Below are 22,520 nucleotides of genomic sequence, written 5' to 3' on the forward strand. Positions count from 1 at the left end.
GCATATTTGTCCTTCATGGTATTCCTAGCTTCACCAGGCAGCACACGAGCACATAACCTGGACCACAAACACACGAGGGTCCAGTACGTCTTAAACAGTCTTAAAATGGAAGCAAATGTCGACAGGCCTCAGTTGTTGCTTGTTATTTTCACTCCATATTTGTTTCTCTCCCTGTGGATCTCCAAGTTTCATTTCACTCTCTGTATGAATTCAGTTAGAATAATGTTGCCAACACTGCTCTGGTTTTTCCATTCCCTGTTCTATTAAGCAAATGGTTTTTCCATTCCCTGTTCTATTAAGCAAACCACTGCAAAGCAACATTATTATTGTTGTTGTTATAATTTTTTATTATTACCCTCCATGTAAAGATGCATTTTGTGGAAACATCAACATTCTTCCACATGTGGAAGCATGAACCCACCTTTTCTTTTGTTTCAACAGCAACAATACTTGCAATGGCATTCATAAAAACAAAGATCCACATTAAGTTCCTTATTGAACCACAACGATGGCCTGATACCACAATATTATACGCATATTATTACCAAACCACTTATTCTTCTTCTTTAACGTCTTTTTCTTTAAAATTAATCCTCTTCTTCTTTAATGGCCACAATTATTCCCATGTTCTTTTGGGGTTGGCCAGGGGAGGCTTGCCTGGCCCAAGTGTTTGACGAACTGGCTATCCAGGCCTAAAGTTAGGGTAGGAATTTGGGGATATGGTTTGCCCACTGTTCACGAGAAACACTGTGGGATCTTTAACATGCCAACCAACAAATGCTGGCTGGCAAGGACGGCACACACTGATGAATATACCTGGGTCGGGATTTCAACACAGCTTAGACAGCTTAGACACGAGTAGTGCGTACTACTTGGCCATCCTGCCAGCTCCCGGAGAGTGATTAATCTGATCATTAGAACTTCCATTGAAGGGTCGCCATTCATGAGGTATTGTTAGGCCTCTGTAGGTGTTCATTTTAGTCGAGGAAGAATCCTGAAGATGGTAGTGATTGTTGGATATCTCTTCCTCTTGGTGGAGATATCAGCGGCCTGGACATCAAGAGATGGCGTTTGGATATTCTCTCCAACCACCTCCGGTTCTCGATCCCCACTATGCTTATGCATCTGAAAAGTGAAAGAGGTTCAAGTGAGCATGGAAAAACTATGCCCTTGCGACAAAGCTTGACATGGAGGTGGAACGCATGCCCGGGATGGCTCGTCTCGCAGTAATTGTGGAAGAAGCATGCAAGGTCTACTCAACGTTGTCGGACTGGCTCAAAGAGGGAGACAAAGAGAAGATGGCACTGATGCCGAAGAACATTCCCTTTGAGAGATACATGTTCAATAAGAGAATAGAGGAAGCTGGTGAAACACTTAACCACTGTTGTTGAGCACTGCCAAAACCTGCTGAAAAATTTGATTTTCACTCTGTAATAACAGAAAATTAGATACTCTGGGACCAACTTGTGTTTGGGATCACAGATATGAAGGTGCATGAGAGGCTGCATCGAGAGCCTGGCCTAACCTTGTTGAAGACAGATCTGTCACAAATCTGAAAGCATGTTGGTACAGCTGAAAGTTATCAGATTTGAAAGTTATCAGAGTATTTTGAGCAGATGGAATGTGAGTGCCGTATGGAAGGCGAGGAGATACCAAAGTGCAACACAGCTTCTGCTCTGAGTTTTGGGGTCACTGGTTTGAATCTTGGCCAAGTCATACCAGAGACTTTTAAAATGTTATGTGCGACTTCTTTGCTTGGCACTCAACATTTGCAAATGGTTAGAGCACGGACAAACAACTATAGGTTGGCAACTATGGTGCAGGCTTTGATGGGCCTAATGCCCTCTTCTTGTGTTTAAGTTTCTTGCAAGGGATTTTGTATTGGAGGCAAGTTTCAGGACAAGGCAAAGCATGCCGCTTCACCTGTATAAGGGCTACGCTGGATTTTAAACCAGCAAAGATCGACACACTCAAGACTGAGTTTGTTTCTTATGGTGGATCGAGCTCCCCAGTAAAGGAAGAGTGCAAATCCGCATCCAGCGTAGGGATCTTAGGTGAAAGTTGGACTGTAAGCTTGTTGATAGCATGGCAATACACCCTCTGCTGGGTAGGAAGGCCTGTTTGGGCATGGACATCATTTAGTGCGCAGATAACGATGAAATCAATGGAATGTACCCCATTGGGGCATCAGTGTAGAAACTTGATAAATACAAACCACCGACTAAAGAGTGCTTAATACAGAACTACCCTAGAGTCTTCAGGAATGGTTTAGGATGAGTTGAGGGAAAGTACCGAATCAATCAGTCGACCTGGTCCAATATACCCAGCATCGAGTACCAGTGGCTTTAAGGAATAAGCTGAAGAAAACACTAGATAGGCAAGACAAAGAAGACCATCAGTGCTCCTCTAACAAAGATTTTGGTTCAGGTCCGGATCCAGATCCAGCCTATCAGTCGACTACAACACGTAAACTGTTCAATCTGGCGGAGGTATGCTCTCTACCGAGGGCAGTTCTAGTTGGACAATGTTGCTATGGATGGAGGATTTTATAACCAAATTTAGAGCAAGTTTGGAGATGGCATCACAAATGGATGTAGCAGGGATCCAATGACCGTTTGGACTTGCTCAATATCTGGGTAAGTTTCTCCTGCATCTATTGGATACCCAAAGGCACTTCGACATTTCATGCAAAAGGATGAAAAATGGTCATGGGACAAACCACAAGAAGTGGCGTTACGACTCAAAGTAGTGATCACCAGCATGCCAGTCCTACATCCTCACAATCCCAGAGAAAACATCACACTACAATGTGATGCATCGCAATCTGGACTTGGAGCAGCAATGGCACAGGGTGGTCAAACTGTCACTTATACATCACGAGCATCAACATCATCAGACACAAGATATGCAGAGGTCGAGAAAGAACTTCCAGCAATCATCTTTGCTTGTGGTAAATATAAAACCCACATCTTTGGCTTGGCCAGGACATGGTGAATGTACAAACTGACCACCGGCCATTGAAATCAGTAGTGCTCATGCCACTAAACAGTGCACCAAAACGACTTCAAAGAATGTTGCTGAGGCTCCAGAAATATAGTCTGAAGGTTCCTATATGAAAGGGAGAAGGTGGTCCTCGCTGACACACTGAGCATAGCATAACTGCCACAAGTTAACATCTGTGATTTTACACGTGAAGTGTAAGAAATTGATCATTGTGAAATACTTACTGTTCGTGACTCTGCTGGCAACGACTTAATCTTGCTGTAGCAGATGATCCAGTTCAGAAGCAACTGTGTGCAATCTTTCAGCAAGGCTGACCTAGGACCAAGTCAGGAGTACCAGAATGCTTCAACCCCTATTTTAACATATTATGTGAACTAACCCTCCAACATGAATTGATATTCAAGGGATAACAACTCCTGGTGCCTGCTGCGCTACACAGGGAGCTAATGTCCGTCACGTATTCAATGCACATCATGATTCAATCCCCAGATATGTCCTTCCCATCGGTGCTCAGAAGCACCCAAACCACATACAGTGATTGTTTCAGTGAAGTCTACTTGATACATCCAGGTGAAGGTGTTTCCCCCGTAAATATAGCTGGCACAAGCTTCATTTGTGAATGTTCATGTCGTGAAGATTTCCTTTGCTAAATAGTTTGTTACCGTTACTTGGTAAGACGCACATCGTCGTCTTTCCAATTTCAGATATCCATTAAATAAATCACCAAGCTTGCCTTGTTCAAGGGAGGCATTCCCACCACATGGTTCAAAATCCATTCACTAATAGCCCTCCGTTGTGGCACCCTCCTGTCCACTCGAGCCATGCGCTCGCCGACATGGTTGGGAGTTTGCAGTACGGGCAGTTGCCCATTCAACGAGTTGAGAAAGTTCTCCAGGTATTTCATTGTGCAGAGGCACAGCCCTTTCTCACAGGTACTTTTCCAATATTTTTTAGCTTCTTTTAGAAGCTTTGTGAACGCTTTTAGGTAACAATCCTTATCTCCCACACACGATGTACTTTACGGTGTCCCAAACACCACAGTTTCTAGGGGTTTCTGCGCATGTGCTACAACAGGTAAACTGTTCAATCTGGCAGAGGTATGCACTGGGGCGAAACTGAAAACGCCACAAAGCATTCTGGGATGGATTGTCAGTTTGAAAGTGGTGTATAATGTGCGACTACTACAGTAACTTAATCGAAGTAGTCAGCCTCACTTCAGTTCCTATATGTAACGTTCTGAAATAACTTGAGGAAATGTTTGCCAGATTTGGAATACCTGACATCCAAGTGTTGGAGAATGGTCCACAATCTGCATTTTGCAGAATGTGCAATATTTGCCAAGATGTGGGGATTTAAACACAGTCAACACCTCACTACCGTCAGTCCATTGGCAGAGTTGAGCATGCCGCCAAGACCATCAAACGACTCCTGACAAATAGAAAAAAATGTGATCAGATTTCTTAGCTCTATTTGATTGGCACAACACACCAGTTGAAGGTGTTGGCACGAGCCCTGCACAGAGGCTTATTGGTCTTAGTTGCAAGATACGTCTTCCTGTATCTGGAACACGCCTGCAGCCACAATATTTGATGGAAGAAGACACTTGTGCGCTTGTTGGCATGAAGCTTTTGATGGAGGAAGAGACTCAACGGTGTCCGTTGGAAGGATGGAAGACACGGTCCCAAACATCCCCCCCCCCCCCCTTCCCACGCCTCCTCCCCCCAAGCCCTCTCCCTTCCACACATCTCCCTGCTCTCAAATGTTGTGTTTGTGTGCTTCCCCTTCTCTCCCCATCTTGTTTTCCGCTCCCTCTTTTTGTGTGTTTTGTTTGTCTGGTTGATTTGTTTGTGAAGTAAATGTTAGCTCTTTCACGAGCCTCGATTCAGTATACAAAAAAAAAAAAAAAAAAAAAAAAAAAAAACCCCGTAATCAGCAGCATTACTACAACACTAGCCGAAACCCGTGGAACATCCACGGAAGGGAGGATGTGGTGTATGGATAGAGTGTACCATTATGGATGGCATAGGGGATTTGCTTGTCCGAGTAAGAGTTAGGAAGAAAGATGAGAATGAAGAGTGCGTATATGAACAACGATCGCCGACACTGGCACAAATGCATGCTCTGGATTGTCCACTCAGTGGACGGCTTGCTTTCGCCTTCGCCTGTCCAATCAGCGGACGGCTTGCTTCGCCTTCGCCTTCGCCCAGCAGACGCCAATACGATGGCGTCGTAAGATGGCGTCGTATCGGCAGTTAATCGGATGCTTTTGAGCCCCAACGTCGGCTAATTCAGATTTTTCGAGTATGGCTGTACGTGATAAACAAAGAGCGCGGTTCGTAGATCGTAAATCCATTAGTGCCGTGGGCATCGGGTCACTGGGTGCGGCGTAAAAGGGATAACAAAGTCGAGTCCTTACGCTATTATTATATAGATGCCTGGTAAACCATTTCAGGCAATACACCCTAGTGATACCGTGCAGACGAAACTACCTGGCCAGAGTACTTGGAGTGCTGCTGCATGTACAAGAGTGGTGAGTCGTAGTAGGTACTACCTGCAAGTCAAAGACTTGTCATTCTGCAGGAATCACCATTCGTTGATTTATGCTAACGAGCCACTTGTATGCAACACACCTAAGATTCAGGACTCGGTGCCATCTGCAAGGACTGGACTTGCTCAGATACATGATTCCACAGATGGGATAAATAGGCTAACAAAATAATGGAGATTAATATAAAACTTTGGATGAGTAGGATAACAAGTGGATGAATATATGTGACTCGGTAGAAGTGGCAGTTGGGTTGTGAGGAGAAGGAATTAAGAAACCAAGGTGGAAAACCGGAATAAGACGATCGAGGACAGTGAGGCCACTAACTTTTTTGCAGTGATAGAAGAGAGAGCGCTGTGCCTTGGGCTTCTACTAGGAAATGTGATGCCAAGTTGCCACCCACACTACCTCAAGGAGTGTACAGTGGCAGCAGCGTTGTCCCTGTGGAATTATGACGTCATAATTATGGCATCAATGACGTCATCGTTAACAGCACCTATTCCGCATATGGAGTTCTTTATAATGAGCCATGTTTCAATTTTTTCAATGCAGCGGTTTTGGAGATATAGAGGTGCAACATTTTTCGGTTTATCCCAGATGGCACCTGTACCACGTGACCTATGACGTCATAATTATCATTAAAAAATTCTACAGGAGCCGAACATATTCTGAAAATTTCGTGTCCATTGGTCTAACAGTTGCAGGGGAATTTTTCTTTTATTCATACTGATCAGATCAAGCGTTGTACTTGTCAAATTATGACGTCATAATTAAGGCACCAATGACATCACCATCAACATATCTTATTCCCCAAGGGGAGTACCTGACAATGAGCCATGTTTCAATTTTTTCCATCGAGCGGTTTGGGAGATATAGAGGTGTTATGTTTTTCCAAGATGGCGTCCATACCACGTGACCTACGATGTCATAATTATGAATAAAAAAATTATACAGGCAGAGGCGCTTCTATGGTAAAATTTCGTGTCAATCGGACCATCGGTTGCTGGGAAAATGAATTTTAAAAATGCAGACATGTACGTATGGCACACGGCATGCATACTCACAAGAACGCTTAACCCTGCTTTTCGCTTCGCGAGCGCAGGGTAATTATCATATCCAGATCCAGATCTTCACCAAAATCTAGTCAATTTATCCTTGTCACACACTCAACCTGTCCACCAAGTTTCGTCTGAATCAGTTCATTAACGTTTTGAGATGTCGTGCTTATAGACAAACAAACAGGGGTGAATTCATGACCTGCGTCCCCAGGCGAGGGTTCTGGAGCGCCGGGAAGGGGAGGAGGGGAAAATTCACAAGCAGTTTAACAAAATTCGCCGAGAATTTAGCCTATTCTCATAAAATTATGATTCTTTAAGATGTTTGGGTTATGCGTGATAATGGGACATCAAATATTAGTGTATCAGCAGAAATATCATGCCTTGGGAAATCCTTTACTTTTGGTTCATGAGTTATCAAGTGACCACTATAATATTCGTCATGTGTGTGCGTCTGTCTCTGTGTGTGTCTGTGTGTCTGTCTGTCCGCAGCATAACTACCCGATTATATCATCCGATCTTGTTGAAACTTGGGTGGGAGGTTTATATCATGATCTAGTTGTGTCCTGCCTAGAGTGGGCGTATTGCGCCCATTGTGGGCGGAGCCACGCCCGAAAAAGATGTCTTTTTAGGTGGTAATCGATTTCAAGCTACATCTTCTCCGAGGGGTTTGTTTGAATCTGACAGGGGTTTCGGTATTTGGTTAGGCCAATGTCATGTGTCTAGCCCCACGGAGCTCGAGTTTTCATTTTCTTTTCTTTTTCTTTTTTTTTTTCATTTCATTTTTCCCCGAATTTTCGGTATTGTGTAGCTAACTAACCTCATAACTGATTATACATTATTTTCTATCTCATTTCAAGGCCAGTAACCTTAGTTTTGACATTTCCGGGCCTGGCCTGTCCGGGCCTGTTTCGGTTATATGTCCGGGCCTGTTGTCATTGAATACCGCTCGCTCGTGAACCATCGTCGTCTCCTGACTTGTTCAGTGTTAGGTTTATTAAAAGAAAATACCAGTGAGGTACCAGTGCTATGCAAGGGACACACGTGATCACAAACCCTCTCCAGTCACGGTTTCTCGGCGTTAGATTCACTATGTCGGGCATCAGGCAGGCCTCTGGCACGGCGGCATTGCTCCATGTTACAATGACGAGATATACTTGAGAGCCAAGGAAAGGAAGAGAGGAAAGAGGAAGAAAGGATCATGTGGGAGAAAGAGAGTTTGGTGAGCATTGTGCTGTGAGGAAGAGGAATTGCTGAGTGGGCCTAAATTGTTAATGGTTCACTTTAGGAAAGAATGAATTATTTCAAGCATTTTTTGCCTGCCACATGTCGCAGATATACAAGAAGTTCGTGTTGTTGCTGTTGTTGTTGTTGTTGTTGTTGTTGGGGGTCGATTTTTGAAATGTGCACCCATTGGTCGGACAGCTGCCGGACCACACCCACAATTGTCGCTTGACTCCACTCACCATAGTGCCGAGACGAAATGGCGAAATGATATGGCCACCATCTTGTTTCCTTGTGGGCCTAGCACATTAGACCGATATAGGCCTCTCCTGATTTTAGTTATACACTGTCCGGGTTTGTTGCGTCAGATTCCCATTGGCTTTAGGTCGACTCTTAAATTATCAGTAAGGTTTAATCGAGGCTGTACGCACCTCACAAAAAAAATGCGTTACATAATTTTTGAACGGCGCCATATGTGCGTTTCCCAATCAGCCCTTTGCCAGATTTTTAAAGCCAATTCCGTCGTGCTTTATGATAAAGTCCTATACCTCAAATGACCACGTACAGATGTTTATGAACAAAATGTTTATTACCACAGAGAGAGCAGGAGGGTGGAAACTTGCTAACAGAATACACCTCTGACGTTCTTGAGGACTGAGTCTAGATCTACTGTAATCTATATACCCCACGGGATAATAATATACCTGTCCCTTCCGCTCCTTTTCAGATTGAGTGCACTAGTTACCTGAAACTAGACCCATCTGTCCGTCAGACTCGTAATTGATATTGAACCAAACTATGATGACCCTCGGAGATGAATTATATAATATCTTCAACAGCAATAATGAAGGAGTTGAGTGAATGGTGCATTATCCTCCAAAACATTTCAACCATTACAGAACTTGATGTTTCTTGGATTTGCGTCTTTGGAGTTTTTTGGATTTGGGGTGAGGAGGTTGGGGGAGGAGGGAAGAGGGGTTGGCACAAACGTATGCTTTGCCCCCTGGCGCCAGACACCCTCACTATGCCACTGCTCCTTCCACCTTCGGTGGCGGAAGTAATGCCAATGGGATCCAGGAACTACCAGAAGATTGCCAGTGTTATACCATAGCTTTGTTGCAGCAGTGTGTCATGTGTGGTGTGATTAGATCAGAAATTTAGGTAGAAACATAATTTTAGAATTACTACAATGTAATAATTATATGTCTCTGTGTCTCTGGTCCTCTACCCAAAGGCAGGTTCAATATTGCCAAAGCAGTCTCATGGAAAGGATTACACTGGGCATGGTTTACCTTTGCCTTCCCAGTCGTAGTTACGGTAAGTATTTGGAATTTGCTCAGGATTCTTGCAATGTATCTCACCTACTCTTCACAGAATACACCATGGGATCATTAACATCCACTATTACTAATACCAGCAAATGGGACAACCAGCTTAACGTCCATCTGAGGGACGGTGCATTTTATGATGTGGAAAACAAAAGTAGGTGTGTTGGGAAAGAGGAGGCAGAAATGGAAAAGTATGTTTGGAGGAGAGTGGAAAAAGGAAAGAGAGTAAAGGGAATTGATGGAACGGAACATACAGCGGGGTGGGCAGGTGGGAGCACAAAAGTTATGTTTTTTGCTTACACACAGTCACACACAATATATATATTAGTAATGTCTTTCATAAATACATCAAATAGGGTGATTGTGTATTTACTATAAATGGATGAGGTGTGTGTGTGTGTGTGTGTGTGTGTGTGTGTGTGTGTGTGTGTGTGTGTGTGTGTGTGTGTGTGTGTGTGTGTGTGTGTGTGTGTGTGTGTGTGTGTGTGTGTGTGTGTGTATATATATATATGTGTGTGTCGTTCTTTTTGTGGTTTATCAATTACATACATAAAATAATTAATTACGTATTATGTACTATTGAAATGTATCTTTTAATTATTTAGACTGCTGAGACCCATTTGACCTTTGAAGACCCTTTAAGAACCCTATGATCTTTAAGACCTCAAAAGACCCTGATGACCCAAAATACCCTGAAGACCCAAAAGTCCCAAGGACCCAAAAGACCCTCGGTGTAATCTAAGCTAGATAGCTTAGAGGTGAGCAAAAGACCCAGAAGATATAAAAGTCCCCGAGGACCCAAAAGACCCAAAAATCCCTGAGGACCCAAAACCCAGATGACCCAAATGTCCCCAAGGACCCAAAAGACCCAGAAGATCCCAAAGACCCAAATGACCCAAAAGTCTCTGACAACCCAAAAGTGCCCGAGCACCCAAGACTCTAAGGACCTAAAAGTCCCCCGAGTCTGGCGGACAGGTATGCTACAAGTCGGTGAAGACCAATGAAAATTTGGTCCAATGGACCAATGCACCCCCTAGTTTCATAAAATGATGATAAAGGTATCACTCTTTATCACTACCAATTCTTAGGAATCGGTGATCAAAAGAGAATTTTAAAGCTTCAGTCTTAGACAAGTGTTTATCAATTAATAGAACGCCTTTTTTGTGTAAGAAGGTTTAAAAAAATCAAAACATATGACAAAGGTGAATGCATGGTACGAAAGTACATATAGTCACGCAGTTTGACCCTAACAACTCAAAATACACAGTTATACAAGCTTACTTGCTCTTTTTCCCTTTCAAGCATCACCGACTGGACAAAGTAGGTTGTATGTATTTTTAGGTGGTAAGTTGTAGACAGCAACCGCCCAGGGCAGTACTACCGTTCTGACTTATGAGCATTAAAGTGGTGCCCGGAACCATCTTGCACTCTCCATGTCAGGATTGCTGAACTTTCTTTCTGTCCGACTCAAACTATCGCTTCCAGGCTAGATTCAATCTCTTTCTCGCAAACAAACATCATACACTTTTCATCATACACTTTCCTTCTCTTTTATTTAAGGCATGGCCCCGATAAGGACTATATAGTCCATGCCTGGAGCCTCCAACATAACAAACAAACAAACAAAAAATGGTTAAAATGCAGGAATTACCAGCAGGAGACTTGCATGCAATGTATGGGACATTCAGAAACTTTGTCGAACAAGATACAAATAGTCCAAGAAACATCAACTTGTTTTCAATGTATGTGTACAGAAAGAAATAATATTTACTTCCTAATATTTTGATTCTGATGTTCCATCCTCTGTTACAGAGCGTTGGTGCTGCCAAAGACCATCCCATATCCGGTAAGCAAGTCTCCTGCTGATCTTTAATGGAGACCATGGATAATCCAGATATGCTGGGTGGTTTGCCATTGCCTTTTCCCCTTCCTCCTGCTGTTCCCTTTGCTATGTTGTGTCCTGATCTGCTCTGTGTCCCAGCTCTTCCACGAGCCTAGACTCTGTATGGAAGAAAGAAAGAAAGAAAGAAAGAAAAAAGCAGTCGTTAGGGAAAGAATTTGGAATTTGGCAATGGTGCCGGTAATACCTCGCCTACCCTTTGCAAAGGACCCCGCGGGATCTTTAATATCCACCAACTAATGCCGGCAGACAGGATTCCAGTTTAACGTCTATCCAAAGGATTGTACACACATTGATGAATCACCCTGCCTGTGAAGTACTGGGTAGACAGTTCATAGCTGAGTCAGGATTAAAATCCAGGCTAGCAACTTAGAGGTGAGTGTGCATACCTCTAGGTTGTCCTGCCAACTTTACTAATATATTGTTGTGGTGATGCGGGAGAGGTTAAACAGGTAATGTGGCATAGTTAATTAATTATTAAATGGTCAGCACAAGTCGTACTGTATTTGTGCACAACGATCACAATGTGTTGAGGTATGTCTAGACAGAATGAATTGTCATCCTACCATTCGGTCATGTGCCCAACACCCCACCATTCCTCCCACACTATTCCTCTAAATCATCCCCCCTGTAATCTGTCTGTATGTGCTTTACAGTTATTAACAAGTTATACCAGAATGGAACTTGGTAGAGCGCATACCCCTGCCAGGCTGGGCAGTTTCCATTTTGTATACCATTGCTAGGCAGACTGGCCAGGTCGTCGGTATGATGGCGGCTGCCCTTGATGTCCAAAGTGGACACAGCTGTGTGCAGATGCTGCTCAGTGATGCCTAAATTGGTGCTACCACTGACCTTCATGGGCAAATTTATCCACGATGTAGCGTTGCCCAGGCTGACCTACAGGTGTGGTTTGATATCTAAGTGTCCTTTTCATAGCCTTAGCCTAAAGAGTCTTCCCCCACAAAGCAGTGGGGATCCGTTAGCCTGGACAAGGGCCCACAACAGGTACTGTTAGCTGGAGCCAGCTGAGCCTGGGACTCGCATAGGGCACTAGGGCAGGGATATCACTCCCTGAGGTAGCTGAAAAACAGCTACCCTGCTGCCCACACTATCTCTAAATTGTGAAGAATCAATTAAAATTTTTTATTGTATCCGGATATCCACCAATACGTTGTCAATTCGTCTTTGTAACACACCAAACCTGTCGAGCAGGTTTTGTCTAAGTCAATACACAACGTTTTGAATGGGGCCCGCAAGGCTAACCCCGCGATAGCAGGGGAAATGGCCTTAAAATGCCTGTTGTTGTTTTTTGTATTTCAAGACGTTGTGGACGGATTATTACAAAACTTGATGGTTGAGTTGGTTCAGCGACAAGGACAAGCCGATTCGATTTTGGTTCAGCTTTAGCTTGGTGGAGGTATGCTCTCTACCGAGTGCCATTCCAGTTAAATCTGTTATTTTTTAATGCAAGACCACATTATTTATATGTTACATAAAATTTTGACTACAACAAATATTCGAAATGTCCTCCTCTAAATTCTGCACACTTACAGATTTATTTATTGGAATAGTTTCTGACTAAGGACTGAACTGTTACACGTGGGACTCTGGAAATAACACTCGTTACAGCATATTTGAGTTCAGGAATGTTCATTGAGTTCTCCGTGAAAATATTTTCCTTAAAAAATCCCCATGGGAAAAAAAATCTAATGTGATAGATCAGGAGATCTTGAAGGCCAAGGAAATCCAGATTGGTCGGAAATTATTCTGTCAGGAAAGTGATTTTTGATCCACTGCATAGACAAACTAGATGGTATTCATAGAATACTTACCCTGCGCAGTCAACTTGTTGCGAACCAACTCTTCTGTTTTTGAACATTATTTTTTCTTTGATCTAATATGGCTGCCAGACCACGTGAGCGATAACATCATAAATTTATATTCTCTAATATAATTGTTGCATAGATCATGCTCAATACATTTCAAACTGATCAGACTAAGCGTTGACCCTGTCTAATTATGACGTCATAATTATTGCACCAATGACGTCATCGTTAACAACACCTATTCCCCATATGGAGTTCTTTGCAATCGGCCATGTTTCAATTTTTTCCATGCAGCGGTTTTGGAGATATAGAGGTGCAACATTTTTCGGTTTTTCCAAGATGGCGCCTGTTCCACATGACCTATGACGTCTTGATTATCATGAAAATATTCTAAAGGAGGATGCGCTCCTATGGTGAAAATTTTGTGTCCATCAGACCAACAGCTGCTGATAAAAAATTAATAATGATTTGATGGATAATTGTTGTATTTGTCGAATTATGACGTCATAACGAAGGCACCAATGACATCCTCATTAACATATCTTATTCCCAATGGGGAGTAGTTGACAATGAGCCAGGTCTCAATTTTTTCCATGGAGTGGTTTCGGAGATATAGAGGTGCGAACTTTTTCCAAGATGGCGCCTGTACCACGTGACTTATGACGTCATAGTAATCATTAAAATATTCTACAGGAGGAGGCCCTCCTATGGTGAAAATTTCATGTCAATCGGACCAAGACTTGCAGAGAAAATGCATTTTTTAAATGCAGACACGGCAACGTGCGCAACTGAATGCTTAACCTCGCTTTTCGCTTCCCGAGCGCAGGTAACGAGATGTGTAGGCAACTCAACAAAGTGGGCTGGTTTCTCAATGCCCCAAAACTGACAGTTCTGTTTGTTTACCATACCATTCAAGTAAACATTACATAAGTCACTGAAAACTGTCATCTATGTTGATTCCTGCTTGATCGATAAATCTTACTGAATTGCGCATAAAATTCACAAGTTTGGCACTCGTCGTGAGGTTAACTCCTGTATCAATTGAATTTTGTAAGGGAAAGCCTTCAGAGCAGAATTTAACGCTCTAATGACTCTGCTTTGAGACACTCCAATTTCATGTGAAATGGGCCTTGTTGATTTTCTAGGGTGACGGGCAATCACTTCGAGCTCTGGAGTTTGAATATTCCTTGGATGTCCAGAGTGTCTGCATTATTGTTCTTCACAGAGTCCGTCCCTCTCCACTTTGAAAATATACGACATATAGTATTCTAGGTTGGTGCATTTCGTCTCGGGAATTGTCTTCTGAACACACGCTGCACTCCTATCATTGATTTCAGCTGCGAAGCTGAAGATTCCCATTCCCATTCAATGAACATTCCCTCTGTTGTTAGTTGTGCTATGGGTTACCTACAAAAAGAAAATAATGGAAATGTCAAAACAGATTTGCTACAAACAATTTGAATGCTTACCTTACGTAATTCACTATATTTGACATTTATGCCAGCTAAATTTTTAAAAATCAAATTTTCAAATCAGGTACCGTTACAGTACATCTTTGTAACTAACCCTGTATGTTTATGATAATGATGGCAGGTTCTTAGCAGGTGAATATCATGGAACAACTTGTCTCTGTTGTACTTGGCGTGAGCGTAGGTGACTAAATAGGCCAAATTCCTAATCTGCAGGCTCCAGAAATGTTGGGCCAATCTGACTTGGATGGGCTTTAGTATAAGCAGACTCCTTCTGATGACTCCATCTTTCTTCAGCAGCATTGCATCTATTTATTTCAAACTTGTACATTGCTTCCCTTGTAGCATTGCCAGCTGTTTCTGATGGCAGCCTCCTGCTCTCACAACCGTTGGTCAATGCCAGCCAGAGAGAGCTATCTTTTCAGTTGGTCTTTGAAGCATTTATAAGGTGCACCTCAGTCTCACTTCCCAGAGCATAGTTCATCATAGAGAACTGCTTTTTCATTCTGGAGTCCTTCCTCTGCGTGCCACATGTCCTGTTCAGCATTATTGGCATTGGAAGACAATTCATTCGCTGCTTAGCAGATTTGCTCCGTCTGGTGTTGGCTTAGTGGTGAGGGTGCCGGCTTGTGATCCTAGGATCCTGGGTTTGAATCCCGGTCGATCGCTGAATTAACAACAGGGGGGTTGACTCAGCCTGTCATCCTTCCGACGTCGGCAAATTGAGTACCAGCTTGCTGGGATTAATGATCCTGGTGTTTACCCCGATTTAGAATAGGTACACCGCATACCTGCACATCGAAAGAGGCGACTAAGGGTTGGTGTCAGGAAGGACATCCGGTCATAAAAACATTGCCTCAAACAGGGAACCATGATTGTCATGCGGCCCGCAAGGCTAACCCCCGCCCCAGCGGGGAAAAATGGCCTTAAAATGATCATTCATTCATTCAAGCATTTCATTGTTTGTGATGTAATCCTGCCATTTGGTTTTCATGATTGATCAAAGATGGCACTTATGGAAGCATTCTAGCATCCAGATTTGCTTCCTATACATAACCCATGATTCTGACCCATATAAGAGGGTGGAGATGACAATCGCTCTGTATACTGGCATTTCGGTAGAGATGTATAGTGAATGGTCTCAGCAGACGAGGCAGTCAAGAGAACGGTTGGCCTTAGCCAGTTGATCTGTTTGTCATTGTTGACGGTGGTATCATTTGAAATAATGATATCTAGATGAGTACACTGCTCCACTGCATTGAGGTGCTGCTGCCAATACTGATCTGGGGTGCATTGTAATTTCCTCGCGGGCATGCTTGGTACAGCACTTGTACGTAATAGAAAGGCCAAAACCCATTGCTGCCTTAGAGAAACAGTTTACAACAAGAAAAAGAGCAATCAGAGATTGTAAACCCACGCCAGGATGTATTTTCAGTGGTTTTTAAGGTTTTTGTGTTAAAACAAATATGGCGGCCGAAGCACGTGAGCGATGACGTTATCATTATTTTTTAACTTCACCAATTTATCCATAGATTATGCTCAAGAAATTTCATCTTGATCGGATGAAGTTTTGTACTTGTCGAATTATGACGTCATAATGGAGGCACGTATGACATCATCATTAACATATTTTATGCCGCATGGAGAGTTCTTTACAATGAGCCATGTCTCAATTCTTTCTATTCAGCACTTTCCGAGATACAGAGGTGCAGAGTTTTTTGAATTTTCCAAGATGGCGGCAGAACCACGTGACCTATGACGTCATAATTATCACTAAAAATTATACAGGTTGAGTTGCGCCTATGGTGAAAATTTCCTGTCAATCGGACCAAGGGTTGCAGAGAAAATCATATTTATTCTGTGCGGACAATCAAACAAACAGACAAACAGACAGACTCAAATGCAATACCCTCTCCTCTGGCGAGGGTAAGAAACAGCATCACCCTCTCCATGTGTGCAAGAAGGGTGCCATCGTCAGCGAAGAGAAGCTCCAAGAAAAAAAAAAATTCTGCAGTTTTAGTATGCGCCAGTAGTCGCTGCAGGTTGAAGAGACTACCACCTGTTCAAAACCAAATATATATGCCCTCTGTCAAGCCGACCTTTGCCTCATGAAGAATCAAACTGTAATAAAAATAGATAAAAGGGTCGGTTCCAGGACACACCTTTACTTAACACCACTGGAGATGGGGTAGCTTTTCGAGAGGACTCTATTCTGCTTGACCTGACCTTTCTGACCTCCATGCATTTTTTTTTCTTTTTCTGGTATACAAGATCGAGGCTCATGAAAGAGCTAACATTAATCACACAAAAAGTCAAACCGACACATAAAACACAAAATAAGGGGAGCGGTAGACAAGATGGGGAGAGAGGGGGAAGGACACAAACACAACATTTGTGAGCAGGGACATCGAGAGAACTGTGGGAGGGAGAGGGCTTGGGGGGAGGTGGGAGAGGTATAAAACATATGGACACTGCAAGGACTTCCAGGAAAGAAGTTGGAATTTCAAAAAAGTGGATCTGAGGTGAATTAGCGGGGGTAGAAAAGATCAAGGTTTTGGATGGGGGAAGATAAGAGATGGTGGTGAACAGCTGTTTTAAAGACCTGGAGGGAGGAGTGGGATTGAAGGGAGTGAGAGAGTTTGTTCCAGAGGAGGGAGAAAAGGGGAATGAAAGAGTGAAGGAGAATTGTGTTGCCGGAGAATTGTGAGAAACCCTGGTGTCTCGACATCCTCCAGAGTCCATCCCAGCTGATTATCGAAGGCCTTTGTGAGATCCACAAATGTAATGTACAGGTCCATATTATGCTCTCTACACTTGTGGATCTGTCGCAGCACAAAGATCATGTCTGTAGTTCCCCTATTGTGTCTGAATCCACAATGACTTTCAGGGAGGCTTTCTTCAGTGTTTGTCCAGGCAAGTCTGTTTGGAAGCACTGACCAAGACTTTGCCAGCGATGAAGAGTAAGGTGATACCTCTATCATTTTAACAGTCAGGCTTCTCTCCTTTATTCTTATCGAGGTTGACAATCACTCCAGTAAATAGGTCCTGAGGTGCTGTCACCTTCTTCCAGCATGCTATAAACAGATCCATAAGCCTATCAAGAAGTACATCTCTTCCCTGCTTATAGACATCAGCTGGGATCCAGTCTATTCCGGGAGGTATTATGGGAATTTAATTGTGCTGTAGCAGTCTTGACCTTTTCATAGGTTGTTATGTTCATCCAGATCAAATTTCACTTCCCTATGGGAAAGTTTTGCGACGGACGTCTCCTGCACCAACCGCTTCTGCAGCCTCTCAAAGTGTTCTGATCATCTGTGCAAGGTGGACACTATCTGTGGGCAGTGTCCTGCCTTCCGAAGATATCAGGGGTGCCTGCACCTAGGAGGAAGGCCAAAACACAGATCTCAAAGCTTCATAAAAGGATCTCATATCTCTCGTAACTGCACATATTTGTGTTCTCTCAGTGAGTGCTGTTCACCAGTTGTTTTGGACAACGCAGACGTTGGTTTACAGAGTGCTGCGAGCTTCCTCATATGCAGCTTTTTTGAAGCCTGGTATTAAGGGCATGCAAGCAATATATTGTGACAGGAGTGTTTCTTTTGAAGAAGCTCCTGAATTTCCATGTAATTTTCATCAAACCTGCAAGCCTGGTGTTGGCTTTGCAGTTAGGGTGCCGGCTTGGGATCCTAAGATCCTGGGTTCGAATCCCGGTCGATTGCTGAATTAACGCCAGGTGGGTTGACTCACTTTGTCATCCTTCCAAGGTCGGCAAATTGAGGACCAGTTCACTGGTAATTCCCTGCGTGTCGCAAGAGGCGACCAACAGGGTTGGTGGCAGGAAGGACATCCGGCCATAAAACATTGCTTCAAAAAAGGGACCACGGTTCCCGAAAAAGGCCAACCCCTGCTCTGCGGGGAAAAATGGCCTCTAAAGGTGGTTCTCCTTCTTTCATCAAACCTGCAGTTGTTTCCTGTCGGACAGATTCTGGTTTAATATCATTGCACGAAGGTGGGCCACCGCAGAGTCTAGTCTTCAGGCTTGCTCTGAAAATCTCCTTTAACATCTGGTAAATGCAGTTGATGTCTTTGTAGTTTCCTTGTTTATAAACCTTTCCTTTTGTGTGTTGTTTTGAACCCTGTTTAATTGCATACTGTACTATAAGTCATTAGGACTCCAGAATGGATGAACCACTCAATGGACAGATTTAACCAAATAAGAGATTTTTTAAATATATATATATATACAAGATCGAGGCTCGTGTAAGAGCTGACATTAATCACAAAAAAAAAATAACGGACACATAAAACATATAATAAGAGGAGCGGTAGACAAGATGGGGAGAGAGAGGGAAGCACACAAGCACAACATTTGAGAGCAGGGACATCGAGAGAACTGTGGGAGGGAGAGGGCTTAGGGGGAGGAGGCGTGGGAAGAGGGGTGTGGGGTGGGAGAGGTATAAAACACTTGGACACTGCTCGGACTTCCAGGAAAGAAGTTGGTATTTCAAAAAAGTGGATCTGGGGTGAATTAACGGGAGTAGAAAAGATCAAGGTTTTGGATGGGGGAAGATAAGAGATGGTGGTGAACAGCTGTTTTAAAGACCTGGAGGGAGGAGTGGGATTGAAGAGAGTGAGGGAGTTTGTTTCAGAGGCAGGAGTAAAGAGAAATGAAAGAGTGAAGGTGATAGCTTCAAGTAAATTACTGTATCTCCATAGGGCAATCCCATAGACCCAGAAGCAAAAGGAGAAGTGTACATTGGTCACATTTGCATATGTTTATATCAACAACAGTCTTGGGCCGAGCTCTTTCTCACTTGTCGTGTCCTATCAGTAAAACTCAATCGGTGTATCCAATTAACCTAATTAAAGGCTCTTTAAATGTAAAGAAGTGAAGAGGCACAGGATTTAGAGTGTGTTTTGCATGAAGTCCGCACCACTTTGCTTCGTTTTTAAGACCGAGCTGGAATAGTTTGCTCGCGAATAGTGAGAATAAGAGAAGCCTCAATAGATAATTGTGCGTGTGTGTATGTGTGCGAGAAGTGGACTCAGAGTGATGCAAAAGGCACCAAAGTATTGGTTGACACGTGAAGATATTTCTTCTTCTTCTCGAATGACCTACTTAGGGATTGAGAACTTGGGGTTGGGGGGCGGGGGTGGGGCAAGGTTGACCATTTGGGGTGGGAGGGGGGGTTAAGGACTTCGGGTTTTGAGGGGGGGGGGAGGGGTAGTTGAGGCCTTGAAGAAGAAAGGGACAGGGGAGGACAGAGAGTTGTGGTGGGGATCATAGAGGGGACAGAGAATTGGGAGATGGGATGGAGGACTTGGGTGGGGGAGGTGGTGATGGTTGAGGACATTGAGTAGTTCGAGGGTTTGAAGACTTGGGGTTCGGAGGGATGGTTGAGGACTTGGGTTTGGGTGGAGGAGAGGAGGGTGGGATTGCGAACTTGAGGTTGGGGGATTGTGCAGGACTAAAATTTATAATTAATAGAAGTAAAACTCAACTATGCAGAATGGTGCACACATGTACATCCACATGACTACCTTCCACCCCCTTATGCTCCCATAGGGAGTGGTTGTTTTTAGTTAAAGAAAAAATAGAGAAAAAAAAACGATTTCACCCAAATTCCAAACCACTGATTTGGACATCTTTTAATTTGCATCAGTTTTTACCAAAGTACAAAATAGGTGATATCAAGTTCAATTGATGAATCATCAGGAATGAGATAATCTTTCTTAAGTACAAGATATGAGTGTGCTTCATGAAACTACAAATGAAATATTCATTCATCAGTTTATTCTTTTTTCTTTTACATTATGCAACAAATTCTTCATTAATATTGTCGCGCAACTCCGGTTAACATCAGAGTTGTGGATGGCCTAAACGGTTTATTGGAGGCGACTACCCAAACACGGATTTTACTATGGCCACGCGGGAGGGAGAAGGAAAATGGAGGCTGCGGCAAAAGCACTTAACTGCAGTGCGCCGGCGTAGCTCTGGTCCTGTAAGGGGCAATCAACTCGAGCGGGCACAGGTTTGAATGGGAAAGGAAAATAATACAAGGGTTTATTAAGTAAAGGCAGGGACAGGAAAAGCACGCGCCGGTAAATCTAATTCCTAAATCGGGATCCCGCACACCAGATATCAAATACAATACGAGGGGATATGAATATCAAAATAACACGTCCGGTATGTAAAGTGTATTCACGGATGCAGCTTTATCTCGTCTTTGTCGTCTTGTCAGTCCAATCTCCGCTGCACGCCACGAGGTCCCTCGCTCCAAGCGCCACAAGGCCTCGCTCCAAGCGCCACGCGTCCGACGCAGGCCAGCGGCTCCACACGAGGTCGATCTCCATAAGGTCCGTGCTCCAAAGGTCCAACGCAGGGCTGCACGAAGCAAGCGAACTCCACCCAAGCTCGGACTCACAAGCCAACTATCAAGCCAACTCAACCAGCAAGCCAACTCTGAACTCAACCAGGGCCAGGCCTCTCTCAACTCGACTCTAGGAATGTCACTCCTCCCTCAACTCGGGATCCAACTCACAACTCAGCATCAAACTCACAACTCATGATCCAACTCACAACTCAGGATCCAACTCACAACTCAACTCTCAAACGAACTGCCCTCAGACTCACTCGGGATCCAACTCAACTCTGCGCAACTCAACTCTGCGCAACTCAACTCTGCGCAACTCAACTCTGCGCAACTCACTCTTTCCAACCAACTCCTCAAACGAACTCAACTCTGCGCAACTCAACTCTGCGCAACTCAACTCTGCGCAACTCAACTCTGCGCACTCAACTCTGCGCACTCAACTCCAACTCGGGATCCAACTCCACTCGCACCGGGACTCCAACTGCTTTCCCAACTGCTACTCACACCAGGACACAACTCTGTGCACGAAAAGTCCAACTGCCTGAAAAATGGCGTTCCACCCTCGTTAATCCCTGCCGGCCCATGACGTCAGCACTGGCGCGCTGCCAACCAATCAGTCTCCTCCACCGACTCGCCGGCTCGCCCAGGGGCACGCCCACTGCATCACTCCCACTCCCGGCCCCTACTCCGTGGTCATAGCATGTACTAGTCGAGGTGGATAGGCCTCTCCGGAGGTGTAGGTGGCGGCGGCCATTATCCGCGGTGTCCTGGCCTGGTTTCTTCCTAAGTCATGTCAGGGGGGAGGGCATTATTTAGTGTTGCACTAAGGATCCGTCAGAATGTCTATGTGGTGTGCAGTGCCAAAAGGGACAAAAGTTTGGCTAACCAGGTGAGGACACACAGGGGCGCTACTCCTTAATCCCTACACTACTTATCACTCGAACCTCCTGGTAGATTCACAAGTATACATCTTAACCCGACAAACGCCTACACATGAACTTATGACAGGGTAGTTTTCCTTACCGCGACACCTCGAAGCATGTTACCTACGCAGCTCTATCTGCTCTACATATCACTACCCACCAGACATAACAATATTCCTTTTCCATGATTCATTCATCTGTATCTTCTTTCATTGACCTTTTTGCAGATTCCTTGGCAGACATGTTGGTAAGTAATATCATTGCGATGATAAACCTCAGTGTAAAACTGTTATACAGTATAAACGTATCAATTATGTGACCTTTATGTGATATATTTACCAATTTTACATGAGAAGAGTGTGTCAATTGACTACTTTGAGGTAACCAACAACACCGGACTCTGACAGGACAGACATCCTGCCAGGTGTATGGACAGTATGGTGTCGTTGGAAACCTGGTGGGCTTTGAGGACTTTAAAGGCCCCACATTATTCCCACCTTCTTGTGGGATTAGCCAGGAATAGTTTTTGGTCTTTTACTGGGAAAAGTCTCACGAAATGGCTCGCCAGGTCTGACGTTCAACTGAAGGTTGTAGGAATACGGGACGTTCACCTTTTGCTCATGACATGAACGGTGTTCCAGTATGTGTTTAAACTGACTCGGTTATGCTCCCCGGGCACCTTCAACCTGCAGATGTTAGCGAGAAATCTGTCATTAAAATCGTCTTTTTAACATGATTTATCAGGATTTAGAGGAAAGAGTGGCAATTTCAAAATGGCTAACCATAATTGTTGTATTCCTGAATCCAAAACAGATTCACAGAGATATAGGAATGAGAGAAATATCCGTGGATGAGAGGTGTTGAGTTCCTACC

General features: G+C 43.9%; 1 long non-coding RNA gene across 8 annotated transcripts in view; it reads left to right on the top strand.

The window, feature by feature from the left end:
• LOC137432171 (uncharacterized) overlaps positions 1–22,520 on the top strand; it is a 110,679-nt gene that overhangs the window by 73,462 nt on the left and 14,697 nt on the right. For 6 of the 8 annotated variants that reach the window (XR_010985448.2, XR_013624034.1, XR_010985449.2 and 3 more), the window contains 2 exons: positions 9,062–9,144; positions 10,968–11,001. This is a non-coding gene — a long non-coding RNA (uncharacterized LOC137432171). Of the gene's footprint in view, positions 1–8,120; positions 8,680–9,061; positions 9,145–10,967; positions 11,002–14,026; positions 14,154–22,520 lie in introns of those variants that run through there. The other 2 variants (XR_013624035.1, XR_013624033.1) reach the window with 2 other exon arrangements.

The sequence above is a fragment of the Myxine glutinosa genome, chromosome 1 (assembly GCF_964187855.1).
Source record: "Myxine glutinosa chromosome 1, kmMyxGlut1.1, whole genome shotgun sequence".
Taxonomy (NCBI): domain Eukaryota; kingdom Metazoa; phylum Chordata; class Myxini; order Myxiniformes; family Myxinidae; genus Myxine; species Myxine glutinosa.